The following is a 17,022-nucleotide window of genomic DNA, read 5'->3' as shown; positions in this document are numbered from 1 at the left end:
AAACTCCAGGGGGTCCAGAACACTGTGGCCAGGCTTCTTCAGAACTGACCTTCTGGAACTCCCTCAGCGTCTTTGCTGAAGGAACTCCATTGGTTATCAGTGAAGAAGCGTACCCATTTTAAGATCTGTTGCCTCACGTACAATGCCTTAAAAGGCAAACACCCGCTCTATCTCCCAAAAAAGATAACTGCTTACACCCCTAGTTGCAATCTTAGATCCAGCGACAAAGCCTTACTGTGTGTCCCATCAAATACGCACTAGGGAAAAGGCCTTCTCCTGTCTTGCCCCAAGGTACTGAAACAAAGTTCCCCTAGCCCTGCGATCCACCCCCTCATACTGTAAATTTAGGAAACTACTAAAAGCCTATTTATTCTGAATTCATCTGGTACGTACTTGCTGTTAGGATCCGTAGCAATGCCGAGATGCCCCCTGGTGAATCGAGAGCTATAGCAAATAATATTAACATAACATAACAGCTGGTTATTTCCTCTTTCATATTTCACCAGGAAACAAACATGGAAAAATTTCAAAACGGAGGAAAGAAACTGGATTGTGGAAAAAACATACCTCTGTAAATCAGTGCACAACCAGCTATTCCCATGGCAACTTCTTATTGGATAATAAAAATTATCAAAACCGTATTCGAGTGGGATTCCAGCACCTAATGATTACCTTGCCCCTGGTAGTGTTAATCGACAGGTGTGAGATTTCTGTCTCATTTTACTCAGTACGCGTAATGAAGACCTTTATGCCATGTAAAGGGCTTCCTTTATTTCTTATTCCTCTGGGTGTTCGATGCTCATATAGGGCAGGTCCATTAGGTTCACCACCAGCTCTTCAGTGGAGGGAAGGGCATACCTCAAGCACAGAGCACAGAGTGTGTCTCGGACTAATTTTGATACTTCCTCTAGTAGTTCATTCAAGTGGGAAGATCCGGCCATGTTGCTTTGATGCTTTGCAGGGTGGTCAGAATAGAATTTGGTGATCATATTAGTTTTAAAATGATAGTATTACATATTTTTTTGTGGTATGTTTTCACATAATTTCAAGGTGGAATGTGTTTTGTTAAGGTGCCATTAAGACTGAGGAGAGAGGTGACTTAATTACTCCTAGTTCTATTCCACTCTGTCTTAGTCCTTTGATGCTAACCCACGTAAGAAAGGGCTTTGATCCAACAAAAGCTTGGACATTTTATGAAATCATCACATAAACTAACTTATGTATAAAGTGTTTTTCGGTCCTAGATATCGAGCCTGATTCATAAATGGCCTATGCAATAGTGGCGGAGGCCCTGCAGTCCTGGGCGAATCTCCGCACTCTGGCGGAATCTCCGCAAAGAGAATTCTCATTGAGGAGATTCCACCCCAAGTGCAGCGCCTTGAGACCCTCACGGGCGAGTAGTGCGCTCTATAAATCTCTGATTGACTGAAATGCAGCGACTCCCCCACAACTGTAGGGCCTCTGCCACGAGTGTGGAGGCCTTTTGTAAATCAGGCCCATCGAGTCCACCTCACTATTCAGTGGAATGAAGAAGAGTAGAACAGGAGTTTATGATGATTATCAGCAAGGAGTCAAGGCACTTTCCTTATGTTTTCTTGAAAAAGGTGAATTCGAACATATTACTCATCTTGAATGCCCGGCTGGATATTTAGTGTAAATTACAAGTTACCATATCTTTTTAGATCTAGCATAGAGACAGATCTAGCTGTTTCGCCAGCCACAAGCAATTGCAAATTCTCTACACAAAAACTTTGATTTGTTCAACTGTTATTCACATTTGGCTTCCACCCACAAGTGCATACAGCATGGAAGAAATGGTAAGTTGATTTCAGTCGTTGGTTTTCTTGCACTGCGTGTGCACATTTATAACTAGCACAACATGCATTACATCTTCAAAACCGTATATGTTGCTGGTACTTAGACTCTTAGTGCTGTTTTCATAACAGCAGAAATGTGAAGGGATTTCATCTCATAATATTTCATACTACCCTTTTAATACTTTGACATTCAATCTGATTTCCTCACAGAACGGTTGATATTTTAGGTCCAACACTTCCTTTGTCCTCATTTCCGCTGCTGCATCTCTATCTTTGAAACAACATAATTGTCTATGCATACAGCATACACAGACACATCAACAATAAAACACCTACTGAACATGTCCAGAAACCTGTGAAAATGTTGTCTGTGCAGCTTTGCATCAGCAGAGCTGAAACAGAACTATATGTTCCCGTTGATGAACCAGAGATTCATGGGTACCTATCACACCTTTATGACAAGAAACAACAGATGGCGAAATTAAGATGCAATATTCAAAGTTGTCACTTCCACATTGTAAGATTGACAGGAGCTACTTTCTTAAGGCTTGCTGGCCTCCTAATTATCATTTTATTATAAACAATCAAATTGCTATGTTCTTGTGTGAAAATCTAACCAATTTTCAATCATCCTCATTTAAATACAAAGAATAATAGTGTGAAATCAAGTACAACCTGAACATATAGACTGAGTGACCGGGTTGCTTCATCTTTGTTGAAATATAATTGAACAGATATTAATGTGCAATAAGAGGGTTCGGTGCTTTACATTTATGAAGGAGTTTAAATACAAGATGAGATTACCTGCACAAATACATTGTTTCGATTACATACCAGCAATCTCCATTTGTCTGTGTCTCCCTTGCTCATCGCAGTGCTTAGGGGATACATTCTATGCTTCAGCTCCTCCCTTCAGAATATCTTCCAAAGCTTATTTTTATGTTCCTGTTGTACTCTCAGATAAGACCACCTTCATAAATGGCCTTCTTATCCTTTACACTTCCTGTTTCTACATAAACACTCCTAAAGATTGAGGATGAAGGCCTATGAGGGGTGAGGGAGCTGTAAGTATTGGGATGAGGAAGGGAGAATCAGAGTAATTAAGATTATGGGTACGTAATTAAACATTATCTTCTCATCCCCTTCTTTATCTCATTCCTTAGCACATGAGGATCTACCCAAGTGGACCACCTTCAACTTAATCTGAAAGACAGTTCATTATACCAGGAAGATAGTGCTGCTAACCATACTTTATTATAAACACACAAAGAAAAATAAAACACTTTATTTTAAGGAACAACGGGGCATATTACCAAGCAATAGCGATAATTATCGCTATGCATGGTTAGCGGCAAAAATTATATCGCCGCGCTCCGACGATTTTTATCGCTGAGATACCTTGATATTATCAAGGTTTATCTCAAAAGCGGTAAAAATCGGCCGAAATGCATGAATATCGCTGTAAAGTCAGCGATATTCATGCATTACCGAGCAAATGCTCTTAGCCATGTTATCCACCTACCATTGGATAACATGGCTAAAAACTGCTCTGGGCAGGCGTTAGCTTTTGGAGATAATCGCGCTTAGCGCGATTATTTCCAAAAGTAGGTAATAGGAGATAGCGATGTTAGCGACTGTTTCCAGTCGCTAACATCTTGGCACGCCCACTTTGCATGTCATTAGCGATAAATATCACTGACATGCAAAGTGGGCCCCAAGATGATCGCTATCTCCTACTAGCTGTCACTAACTGGTGTTAGCGACAGCTAGGTAATAGGGCGATAAAATTATCGCCGCTTTAGCGGGAAAAATTCCCGCTAAAGCGGCGATAAGGCCCTTGGTAATATGCCCCAACATTTCCTGCAAGAACAGTTAAGCAAAAGAACAAATGATTTCTTTTAGATACATCTATTCTATAATGAGATAAGTTAGTAAATGGAGCAGCCCATGTTGCTGCTCGACAATGGTCTACAATCGGTACACCAGCCCTTTCTGCCCATGCACCACCAACCCTCTGGGGGAGAGACCCTTGACGCACCTTAAAGGTGTTCACACTTCTAGCTAGCAAGTTAAACAGATTTCAGTTTTTATTCATTGTCTCGCAGTTGAGTTTGATGATGTACAACATCTGTTGGTAGAAGACGACTATCACACTTTTTGTATTCCAGTAAACAGTGCAATAGATCTTAATAACTCTGACTACATCTAAAAGAAGTAACATCAATTATTCATCTGAAAAGGATTCGGTCAAAAAACAGGTAAAATGACTTCCTGCTATCGATGAATCTTGGAACTGACTTCGGGACTAAAACAGGACCTAATCTCAACACAATGCTACATTCAAAAATCCTTAAGAAAGGATTGTGGTCGAACTAATTACACAACTCTCTTTGTAGAAGTAATTGCAACTATAAAGATAACCTTGAGGGTTACTTCAATAAAAGGATGAAGAAAAAAGCTGTTTTTCTTTGGGGCTTAACAAATCCCAAGAAAGTCTGGAAGACAAGGATGCTACTGAAGATACATCACCGCAGGGAATCTGAAAGGGGTAATAGCTGATCACTGTAGTCCTAGGGTATAGGCAGAAAAATCTCTATCAAAACTAACCTGTACAAATTAAAGTTTAAATTTGAGGCGGGTAGTTAACTGAAGAAAACATATTACCTGGACACCATTTGTTATAGTTTAGATCCCATTTACTGATTTGTATAAACAAAAATAATTCAATCCCATGCACTGGCCGGGGAGTGGTCACTGTGTTATAATCTGCTTTACATTCCAGTAAACAAAGGTAAGGAAAAAAGTACACAACTGATTTCTTCAAATATATTTTATGAGTTTGTAGATGAGAAGATGAACACGGCATCCAACATGGCTCAAATGACAAAATAAATGTACATACAAATCTACAGTGAACAACTAATATAGGTACTATAATAATAAACAAATGAGGGGAAAATAAAGATTATTCAGCCCAACCGGGAAGTGCACAAATAATTAACAAGTTTCTTCCTCCCCCTCCCACTCTTTTTCTCCCAGTTGTCACTCACCGTGTTGTAGTCTTTTGGAAGAATGCATACAAACTTTCTCCCGATGTCATTGCTTTTAGTTAGAGTATTCCTGCGTCTACCTAGCTTCATGCCTTGTGTATGACTGAACTGGCATTTATAAAGTTTGATTTGGAATAGGTTGTATAGAATGCAGGTATTAGGACACAACAGATCTTTGACTTCTAGTGAGAGGAACATTATGAAGGGTGCCAGAACTTCAACAAAGTCCTTATCGTTCTGTTAATTAATTAATATACTTGTTTCAAGGTTAACAGATCCTGGAGGTGATAATGCAAATCATTCAGTTCCAGGGCTCTATCTTTGCCCCATGCGGCAGTGATCACTTATCTGGCTGCAGTGAGGGCCAGAACCGTGTGTGGTTCTTTAATTTAATGTAGGAGAAATGATTACTGGGTAGGGCCAGAATAGTATAAGCAGGGAATGAGGGACTTGCAGGCTGAACACTGAGTCCTTTGTCTCAATAGATGTGTGGTTTCGGCTACGGTCATAGAGGGTATATCAATGTGCCTTTCTCGCCTCTTCTCCTCTAGCAACAGTCATCACCCACCGCATCCCACAAGTGTAGTTGGGCTGGGGTATAATACAAGTGCAGCATGTTTTTTTTCATTGTCTCTCAAGCTGTAGCATATTTGTAATTTTTGTGAGTTCTATTGTGTATTTCTTCCCAATCCTTCTCTGTGAAGATTTACTCTAATTTCTTCTCCCATCTATTCTGTCCTGGTGATGTTTTAGGTGTTATGTGAGTAAGCAGCATTTTAAATAATTCAGACACTAACTTTTTATCATCAGTCTTGGTACAGTAGCCACGTTCCAAAGGTGTTACATGTCTCGTGCTCTGTGTTTGAACTGTTGGCTGTAGAACCTAGTGTTGAATTGCTCCCTCTCCTCAAATTATGAGTAAAACAAGGTGGGGGTGCAATCTAGATTTTTACTTGTTGATGTTAGCGGGCAGGGAAAAGTGGTCAACAGTTTTGTTTTCACTAATTTATCCCATACTGCCAGTATTGTTCGGGTGACTTTGGAAGAGTACAGGTACCAGCTGGGAAATGGCCTTTACAACGCGAGCTGAGCCACACCTGCCATTTCTCCGCAAGTTTAACAACGCATGCCTGAACCACGCATATGTGTGGTAAAGGTAGATAGCGGTCTAGTGTCTGGATAGCCGGAGAGAGGAATAGGAATTGTCGGAACAGGAAGCTCCGGAAGCAGAAAGGTAAGTGGGGTCAGATTTGAGAGGTCATTTTTAGGGGCGGGGGTTTGTTTTTAGGGCTCAGCGCAGGGGGAATCGAGGTAGTTTTTGGAAGGGGCAGGATTTTAAGGCTCAGGGCAGTGGGGGGTCAGGGTAGTTTTAAGGGCTGGCCCGGGTTTGGGGGGTTTAGGGGTGGGAGTCGGTTTTTGGGCTCAGGCCGGGTAGTTTTTATTAAGTGAGGCAGGGTTTTAGGCCTCAGGGTGGGGAAGGGGGTAGGGATAGTTTAAAAGGCAGTGTGGGAGTACGTTTTAGGGCTCAGGACAGGGGGGTGGGGTCAGGGTCTTTAATAGTAGGGGCAAGGTTTTGGGCCTTAGGGCAGGGGAGGGGAAGGGGTCGTTTTGATGGCAGGATGGGTTCGGTTTTAGGGCTCAGGTCAGGGGAGCAAGGTACGGGGACAAGATTTTAGGGCTTGGGGTAGGGCTTGGGGTCAGGTAGTGGTAATTTACCATGCAATTTTCTTTAGCACACATGCCTTTACAATAAAATTGTTGTAAAGGCATTCGTGGTAAGGCATGCATGGGAAAGGAATGCGTGTTAAAGGAATGCGTGGTTAAGACCCATTCATTGTTGGGACTGCGTTGTAGAGGCACGGGTGGTTCAGCCATGTGTGCTTCTGCCATACAACTGTCCCAGCTTCAGTGTCTTTTCCTGGTATTAGTTGTTCAATTAAGGTTTTTCACACATCTTCTGGTTCCATTCTAGAATGTGCCTTAACTGCGATGCTTGAAAGAATTTTATCAGCACTGGGGTCTCCAACTCACCATGATTGGGTGCAATGTAAGTCGAGTGGTGGTTGGGTTTTTCTGGATTGTTTCCCTGTCCTTATAACGTTAGCTAAAGCCCAATGAAATGTCTGCATAAGCAATAACAGCATTGGTAAGGGAATTGCTCAAAATAGATACAGGATTGTTTTAGCAGTATTGTAATTTTCACTGTGGATATTCTGCCAAGTCATGGCAGTCCTACCCTGTGTTATGTGTTTAAGCCATTTTGTATTTCTCGTAGTAGCAATGGACAATGGACTTCAACAGTATTTGGACCTGATTTATATGTTGGCAGAAAGGGTTCTCAGTTGCAACAGCAATGGAGTACCCTTCCCGCCAACATAATGGTTTGCTCACCAGACTTAAAAAAGGATGGGCCTTTGGTTTAAACTCAACAGAGACTACTCTGTCTCTGCCATGTTTAGACCCCTCCAACAGTCTAACGGAGTAAAGGCCATCGGAAATTGACCTGTATATCTGTCCACCTAATTTAGATTGGCAGACTTATAGGTCAGTTTTCCCTGCCTATCACCACCAGGAAAACCGTTGTGGTAAGGGCCAGTAAAAACTGCAAAATGTCCCCCTCATCATGGGGGAAAACTCTCATGGTGAAGGGGCATTGCTTTTTTTACTTTCAAAAACAAAATCCGTCTTTGGAGTTTTCTTTTAGAAAATAAAAAATGTACCTTTTCCGTACGGCTCTGTCATATTTGACGGAGTTGTACGGGAAAGTTATAATGCATTGATAGGAACTGCCTTGATAGAGGTTCCAGTCAAAGCATTAAATGACCCCCAGTATGTTGAGCATTTATAAATTAGGCACTCAGTACCTTCACTACGGTGACAGACTAAAATACTCTGTCACCCTGATGAAGGATGGCCTGACCATCAATATATAAATCTGGCCCATGGTTAGGTCTGCGGCGATATTTATCCCCAGATATTTTAAAGTGATTTGTTCACGAAAATGAATAGGTCATCTGTTTACTCCTATGTGATATAAAAACGTCTCCCAACGAAGAATGCGGTAAACAGTGGGGCAGTGCTTCGTGAAACACACCAGGATCAAGAAGGTGGCACTTTGTCACACTAGCACCTGTTACTGCCTCTGGTCAAAATATAAAGCACTTATGCACCTTAACCTTTATCTAGTATGAACTGTTTAAAACGGACATTTCATCTTGAAACAAGCCAGCTGGTGGTTAAACTAGTACCGGCTAAGTAATGCCACACTACAGTATTTACTGATTTATAAGAACATTGTTGCTGTGTGACTTGTTCAATAAAAGTTCATTCCTGCACCGCCCTACAGACAGCGCTGGTTGTGTGGGCTATTCCCTCTTCAACCAATATCTACTTAAGGCCTGGCTGAGGTGTCCTGCGCAAGGTTTGGCCCTTTAGGAAAACTGGGCTATTCTTATAAAGCATCCCTTCAGTGTCTGTACTGCTATAATATGATGGAGCAGGGTTTCGCAAAAATGAAACCTGCTCGAATCGAGTACCCCCATAATACAGACTAACAATAAGTAGATATAGTAAAACAAATGTAAACCCAACATAAACATGGAGAAACTGTGTTGCGCATGTCTGCACTAACACGTAAATGAATAATGGTGTAATCATTTTGTGGTTTAGAAGAAATTGCATGAATAGGCCACATGTGCTCCAGTATTTTGCTTATTGTATCATGCTATAAAGTAATGCTTAATGCTGCTTATCGCACTAAGCTTACACTAGATAATATTAATGGGAAGTAGTGAATGGTGGGTGGTAAACAGTGAAGGTTTCATTATCATATAATTAATGAATGTTCATTTTCATTTGCTTTAGTGTACTGGATGAAGACGCCATTTATTTTAACTTGGCTATGGTGGGAGGGGGAAGCTACTAGGAGCGAGTTCTCTCTGCCATGAGGAGAAAAGGATGTGCTGAGCACCGCATATGACACGAAGGAGTGAAGGCCAGTGTGTCAGTCGCCTGCCAATTACTGTACCCGAGCGTAGGACAGGAGATGTTCTCTGCGAATAACTTTAATTTCCAAATAAAGAGTGTCAATTTTGTAACTTATGTGGGGAGTGTGCAAATAAGCGGAGATTCAGACCATGGGAACTGTTGTACACAATAAAGTTGTTGAATAAAGGTAAAGTCCCTGCCCACCAATCCCTGTGCGAGTTAGAGGGTAGAATGCAACATTTGAGGGATGGACATGTCAACTTAGACTATAATCAGGGTGCCTTTAGGGGTGTGGTTAGAGAAGATTAGGCTGATAGGAGAGAAGAGGGGAGATGCGTCGCTGTCCGTCAGCCGCAGCCGGTAGTGGGAGTACCGGCCGGGCGGTGACATGGGGAGGGGGTGGGGCAGGATGGGGGTAGTAATGTATGGATTACGGACTTTAACAGATAAGTAAACATAAAAATAAATAAAATGAATTTCGTTGCTTGCACTGCATCACCAAATGCGATGCAGTGCGCGCAACAAAATTTGTTTTATTTATTTTTATGTTTACTTACCTGTTAAGGTCCGTAATCCATACATTACTACCCCCACCCTGCCCCTCACCCTCCCCACATCACCACCCGGCCGGTACACCCACTACTGGCCGTGGCTGCTGTCCGTCGGTTTGCACAGAGGTCTAGCTGTTCCTGTTCTTTCCTGTTCTTGTCCTTATATCTTGTGGCTCCTGAATCCTTATTGGGGAGCAACCAACATCTCCTGGGTCCAGGGGGGGTGGGGGTTTCATACAGACCGATAGGTTTGTATTTAGCCTATATCGTTCTCAGCATGAATGTAGTTGTCTCTGAAACTTTTGTCTCTCCACCTATCCACTACGTCAACAATATAGTAATATGCATATTTCTAGATTATCGTATTGTTTCCTCATCTATCCCTCCATTAGGTATATTCTTATCTGGCATAATTATTCACTGAAATATTTGTCCACCTCATTGCATAATGTCATTGCATAGTGAGTCTGTATAAAAAAAGTATAATTTCTCCCGACTTGAGATTCGATGTTTATAATTGTGATCCAATGCAAATGAGCTTCAACCTTTAAAATTGAGATAGAATTTTGTTACTAACCTTACAGAGAGTCTGTAATTAATTTTGTCTAAATGGTTGGTAAGTTAGTAATTATCATTGCCATCAACTATTCAACTAATTGGTCCATCGACCCAGTAGAAGGAACGTCAAGATTAGTTATTTAACAGATGTCTCAAAGGGATCTATAAAAAGAAATATCTGATGAAATTAACAAATTGACTGATTCAGCGTATCAGTGATACTGGGTGAATGAATATGGTCCATTGTAGTTTTTTCAGCCTCACACGTGATACTATATACAGGTGGCCTAGAACCACAGCATTGACCCACTTCTAGGAAATATCCTAGTTACATACATCTAGGTGTAGTCAGGTGGTGGCAGCTCTCTTTAGCGACACAACCATTTGTAGTTCTTATTTTTTACATTTTCTTGGATTACACCGGGGACTGAAGCACTTAGTATAGCCACCCGGTGCGATTAGAATTAGAACCCTGTTAATCACTTTTGTTTGAAATTCTTTTATGAAGTGATTGATTTGGCTTGCTGACACACCAGTATGGCTTGATTAGTTGTAGCACAAAACACACAAGAAGTCCACCCCTTTTTAGTGCCCTCTTTTGAGGCGTAGAGACATTATAGCATGGGGAAACGGAAAGCGCCAAAGAAAGCTGGAAATAAAAGAAAACAGCTTAGGCATTCAGCAGACAACTGCGCGCTAAATAAAACAGATGTTTTGATAGAGGATGTTGAGGGCCTTCTAGTCACGCAGGTAAAACGGAAAAGATGGAGAAAAGCAGCATGGGTAACAAACTAAATTTGTTTTTTAAATCCTATACCCTACAATTTCACCAACCACAATGCACATGCCACCTCCTCTCTGAATCCCTGTTCCCTAGGAACCTGCCATTTGAAATGGTGTAGATGCAGGTAAATGCAATAGTGTTTAGGTGGAATGTGAAAACAGATTCAAAGCTTTGGCAAATATAGACAAAGATAAATCTACTCCTAGCCAGGAAGGTGATGTTTTCAACGGTTTCACTCCAACTTCGTTACCAGGCCTTGAGCCTATTAATACCTGCTCCAGGCCCTCTCTTAACTACTTAGCAGGCAGCCCGTGTTCTCCAGCATGCTCCTGCAGAATGCATGGCAATTCTCACAGGGCTTCCCATCCTATACATTCTAATGTGCTACAATTTAAGTTCCCTCAATAACCTGAGTAAGCAACAGCAATCATTGCCCAACTCCTTAGCTGAAATTCCTTCTCTTATGAATATGCATCCAACTTATTCTATGTGAGTTTGCTAGCCTTTCCAAAAAATATAAAGGTTCACTGCCTAGACAAGACAGGTCTACTACCAAGTCTTCGGACATTTGCATGATAAATGTCCCTAAACCTTCAGAAGGAACAATAGAAATGCACAAATCTCTTACCAATAAAGTTATTCATTGGTTTCGGACAACACACAGGGTGCATATCAATAATCAGGGAGGACCTCTTAGATGATTCCCGCATTAAAGACAAACACACACTCTTTGACTGCATACAGGTGTGGCTTGCTGATTACGCCCATTACTCTCTCGGAGCATCTGGAACAGCACAACTGGCTGGAAAAAGCTCAGTTCGGCTTCCGGCCGGCACATGGAACAGAGACCGCTCTAGTGACTGTCATGGACAAACTTCGAGGGCGGACAGACGGGGTCAGGCAGCTGTATTGATTCTGCTTGACCTGTCTGCCATCTTCGATACGGTAGACCATGAGATTTTGCTGGGAAGACTCAGTGAGGCAGGAGTGAGAGGATGTGCTTTACTCTGGTTCCGCTCTTTCCTGCATGATAGACAGCAGGCAGTTTCTCTTCCCCCTTTTCAATCAGCCTTCTCTAATGTGATCGGCAATCAGTCCTATCCTTTTTAACATTTATTTAAAACCTATGATTGCGGTTATAAAATCCTATAATATTGACACAGTGAACTACGCGGATGACACCCCGATGATCCTCTCCTTTGAAGGAGAGGACTCAATTTCAATAGAGGCCTTTCATGATTGCCTGCAGGATACGGCCCGATGGCTTAGGACCAATTCCTTACAATTCAATGCTGGCAAAACTGAGGTGGTGGTGTGTGCTGCGAATAATATCTCCCGTCCTCTCCTTCTTCCGGACAATTTTTGGCCCTCTGGTTTCTCTAACGCTGTGCAGCCGATAAAAAATGCTCGCAACTTGGGCATTATGTTCGACTGCAAGCTCTCTTTGGAAGCTCAGGTTATGAAAACTACAGCCACCTGTTTTGCTATTATTAGGTCCCTCCGTAAGATCTTTCCTCTTTTACCTTAATAGGCGCGTGCTACAGTAGCAAGGTGTACAATTCTAAGTAGGCTTGACTACTGTAATGCCCTCCTTTTAGACTCTCCTAATTTTCTCCTGGACAGGCTAGAAAGGATCCAATCAGCGGCCGCCAAGCTGGTGCTTGGCTTATCAAGAAGGTCTTCTGCATCTGCTGCCCTTGCCAAGCTCCACTGGCTTCTTGTGAGACAGAGAGTGTATTTTAAATCACTCTGCCTGGTTTTTAAAGCCCTTCATGGGAGTGGACCAATGACTCTGCGGAAAAAGTTTGATTGGTATACTCCAGAGAGGTTTCTTCGCTCGTCCTCAGCTAGATTGGTGAAGGTGCCCAACTTTAGGAGAGCCAGATCAGGAGGCAGGTCCTTTGAAGTAGCGGCTGCTAGATTGTGGAACAAACTTCCCTGCGAAATTAAACAAATCAGAGAACGTCTCCCGTTTAGGAGACAGGTGAAAACGTGGCTGTTTCCGAAGATCTAGATGACCTGCCCGGTGGGACCCTTCCCCCTCCCCTCCCCCCCTATTTTTTGGCTGCTCAGCACCAGGATACCTGCCAGGTGATAGTGCGATTAATAAGTTGAATAAATAAATAAATAAATAGTTGAGGGACTTATTGCTCTAGAGCATAGGTTCAGACCGAGTATACCCTCAGATATAAGCCAAGGCAACATTTTCCTCCAGGTTTACAAGTTACCAACTCTGGCCAGTGGCCCATAACATAATCCCAACAGGGTAAAATCGCCTATATTCCAAAGCCCTCCAGCAAACTATTAGCAGCGGACTGACTACCTCAAGCTCACTTAGATCTGGGGTCTAAATGCCAGGAAGCATAAATCAGCTTCCCTTGTAGACTTCCCGCTGTACTTCCAGAAAGCCTGGGAAGGGGTCCTAGATCCATGAAACCATTCTCACACACCAGCGCACATTCATTCAGATGCAACTATTAATTTACTGTTGTGACACATTACTTGGATACGAGCCAAGCTAGGCAACCCTAAATGGGATTCATTCACTGAGTGTCATCATATCATTTTCCTGCAAGAAACTTGGTCGACGGAACTGATATTTAGAGCAGGCTACCTATCTTTCTCAGGGAACGCTACACCCTCAAGGGCAGGTAGAGACTGTAATCTGGCTAAGAATGGGTAGGTTTAACAGTGCCAAGATCGGGGAGGAGCCAAGCTCGCGTCCGAGATGGCCGCGTTTTAGCTCGGCTCCGATCACTCTCCTGTCTGCAACAAATATCCTGTACTTTATCCTGCCCCGGGAAGTATTCCACGATGTGCAGTGGAACGACGATAACTCACAGGCACTTACCGTTTGCTCCGGTGATTCCTGGGTGTCACGGATCCTGAGTTACGCCCCTGTCTGCTCCGGGGCCTCCGGAGCGGCCGGGCCTGGCGCTCCTTGGCGGCGCCCGGGCTGGACGGGGCGCAGTGGCCGGCCCTTGGTGGTGGTGTGGAGTCGGTCGGAGGGGCCGATGTGCTAATAGACCGATTGCGGCCTCCCGGGCCTGGTCCGGCGGTCCTGCGGCCTGGTGTTGGGGAGCTGACTTCCATGGACGGGGTTAACCGTACATCTGGCTCGTCTCCCCTTTGTTCTCCGGCCTGGCCATTTTGAGTTCCTCCGCCCGGACTCGGAGAACGGTGCCGGCGGCGTGTGGGGTGCCGGCGCATCGCCTTCTTCTGGTGGCTCCCCTTCCTGCCCTGGTGGCACCTCCGCTGGTGGTCGCCGGTGTCCTGTTTTGCCCCGCTGATATCCGGGCGGGGGTCGGTGATCGCAGCGGCCCCGCCGGGCCTCTAAGATGGCGGCCGGCCCCGTGACTCACGGCCTTGCGGGGACCGGCGATGCGGATCCGCCGCGCGGCACGTTTGCTGAATACTGTAAAGGTGAGCCTACGCTTCGCGACATCCTCGCCGCCCTGCGCTCCTGGGGGGCATCCATGACCGCACCGACCGCTATCCTGGAGGGGGGTCCCTTTGTTGGGCCTGCCGGACCCCCCTCGGTTTGTGCGGCTTCATCTCTGTTGTGTGCTGCTGGAACTTTCCTTGGGGTCGTGGACCTGGAGGCTGCTGTTGGTGTGGATGTACGGGGGTCTGCTGCCCTTCTTCATCCTGTGCCTCCTTCTGCTCCGGAGGTTCCCCGGCTGGATCCCGTCTGGACCGACCTCGATGGGTCTCCTTTTCCTCTTTTGCCTCACATGGCCGTACGAAGATCCTGTGACGGTGCCGCTGGACCGGCTTTCTCCGTATTTTCATCGGAACTTTGCCTGCTTTGCCTGTAGTGGTTATTGTACTTTACGGATCATCCGGGTCGCGATCGCTACAACTTGAGTGTATTTTTGATTCGACTCCCTGTTATTCACCTCCTGTTCCATGTGATTTGGTTCCTGGTGCGTTGGACGATTACAGTTTGCGAAAAACGAGGACAGGGTTGAGCTGATCTTGCCTCTGTGGACTGTTATTTTGTGGTATGGTTGGGTGATCCGTTCATAATTGTATGATTATGTTTGATACGTCTTTACGTTCCTGGAGCTTATCCGTGTGTTTACTATCTTCCCGTGGGCTCTGAGTATTTTCGGGCGGGGGGGGTGGGAGCTGAAGGGGTTTTGATTATGTGGCTCCTCTCCCGCTGTTTTTCCCTGTTTTCCCTTCCCCCCCCTTTTTTTATTCTAAGTGATTCTTTCTTTCTTATATTTCTCTATATTTCGGGTTCTAATTAGGGCGACAGGCACGCTGCTGGGGGGTAGGCCATAGCCTTCTGCAGGGGTGCAGGGTGGGCTGTGCGGGGTGGTGGGGGGGTCTGTTTATTGTATCTTTCCCTGTTTCTCTTTTTGGTTCTATGGCTCTTATGTATCCCCTAATTTCGTGGCGCGGTGTCGGCACGTAGCCCCCCGGGGTGTTTGTTCTGGCATGGCCCTTTTGGTATGTCTGCTGTCACGGTTTACTACGCATTCATTTCTCCTGTTGCCACTAGTTCCATGTGCTGAATTAGTATTGGGTGCTTTGTTAGCCGTGGGGGGCGTGCACTGACGCTGCGCCCTCACTTTCCCCCTCCCCCCTTTTTTTGATGTCCTCTTCCTCCCCTTTTTTTCCCTTTCCCCACCCCATTTTCTTTTCCTCCCTTGGGTTGTTGTAACGGAGGGCTTTTAGTTTTGTAAGCGTATTTTTCGCTGTTTTATTATTATGTGCCCTGGTAGTGGTGGGTGGGTGTTGAGCAGCGATTGTGATTGTTCTTGATGTGGGACTCACGTTCTGCCTTTGCCAAAATGTACTGTTCTGTTGGTCTTTCCTGTATTCGAGACTTCGGCTTGCTCACGGCCCACCACGGCCCTCTGGACTTTACAGATTGTCATTATCCTGTGATACCCTTTTTTTCTATTATAAAATTAACCTACTTTTATCCTGTCCGTGATGGCGCCTCAAAGACTTGTTGCCTTTGCCTTTCATATGAGCTATTTAGAAATCCTGTTGTCTCTCCTGTATTGCCTCGTATGTCTCTTTATTGTGGTGGCCGGCCCGGTGGGTTGTAGGCTCGTATCTGTGCGCGCCTTCTGTACAATAAAGGTTTAAAAAAAAAAAAACAGTGCCAAGATCATCCCCACTGATTGCAAAGACATCTTAGTCATTATAATTACATGTGGCAGCCCCCTCCCCATGAGCAAGCAGATAGCCATTATTATTGGCTGTATTCGCTCCTTTCCAGACAATTCCAAAACTGACCCTGTAGACCAATTGTCCCTAATGCTGGGGCAATTGCGCCCTTCCACCCCAAACTAGTAGCTGGGGACTCTAACACAGTCGTAACATTTGAGGACTCTTTATTCATCTTAATAAACAAAGAAGATGAGGCTAATGGTGTGCCTCCTTTAACAGCTGTCTCGGGCCACAAGCATTCAGGGACAGAGGAGCGAATTATTGACATTTTTCTAGCATATGTGCCCAGGGCACTAAAGGGCTTAAGAGAGTATAAGGTCCCGGTGGACCAATTAAGAACTCTGGCCAGTTTTCATTCTGAAACCTATGCCCAGGTGAGATTGCATACTAATGAAGATCTTACAACCAGGATGCCAATTAGGTGCAGCATGAGACAACGCTGTGTACTACTCCCAACAATGGTCAGTTTATACATTAACGGTGCAGTGATTTGCCTTGCTAATTGTAATCATGATGCCCCGAAATCTGCGGACACTACTGTGCTCACGTTCGCAGATTATATGCTATTGCTTTGTAGAACCCCTATGGGGCTGTAGACCCTCTTGGATGAATTTGCCTCTTTTTGGGTGGCCAGAAGGCTTGGGAAGAATACCTCCAAATCTAAATATATGGTGATCAAGTCCCATCGCTCTTTTAGGGGCAAGGTGTTTGTTGAAAGAGCATCCATAGAACAGGTTAAAAGCTTTGATTATCTGTCGATTGGCCAAGAAAAGCTCTTGGGCCAGAAGATTGAGAAAAGCAAATCCACACTTCAGCATAGAGCGATAGCCATTGTGTGGAAATGTATGGATACCTCTAGCGGCGAGATGTCTCCAATAGTGGAAGTCTACAGGGTCACAGCCCTAATGGTGCTACCTATGACGAGGAGCTATGGGTAAGTGCTGACACTTCTGCACTTGTGCGTGCAGAAAATGCATTTATTAGATCTATTTTTAACCTGCAAACCAGTTCCTCCTTGGTTCCCATTCATTTTGACACAGAACTGCAAAAGGTCAATGCCGTCATATCCCTAAAGATGCTGCAGT

General features: G+C 44.3%; 1 protein-coding gene across 1 annotated transcript in view; it reads right to left on the bottom strand.

The window, feature by feature from the left end:
• The window catches only part of CAMK4 (calcium/calmodulin dependent protein kinase IV), a 1,079,259-nt gene that overhangs the window by 200,421 nt on the left and 861,816 nt on the right, over positions 1 to 17,022 (bottom strand). The window lies entirely within an intron of this gene.

Source organism: Lissotriton helveticus, chromosome 2_1 (genome assembly GCF_964261635.1).
Source record: "Lissotriton helveticus chromosome 2_1, aLisHel1.1, whole genome shotgun sequence".
In the NCBI taxonomy this organism is placed as follows: domain Eukaryota; kingdom Metazoa; phylum Chordata; class Amphibia; order Caudata; family Salamandridae; genus Lissotriton; species Lissotriton helveticus.
Note: the sequence above shows the minus strand (reverse complement) of the source record. Positions and strands in the feature narration are given on the sequence as shown.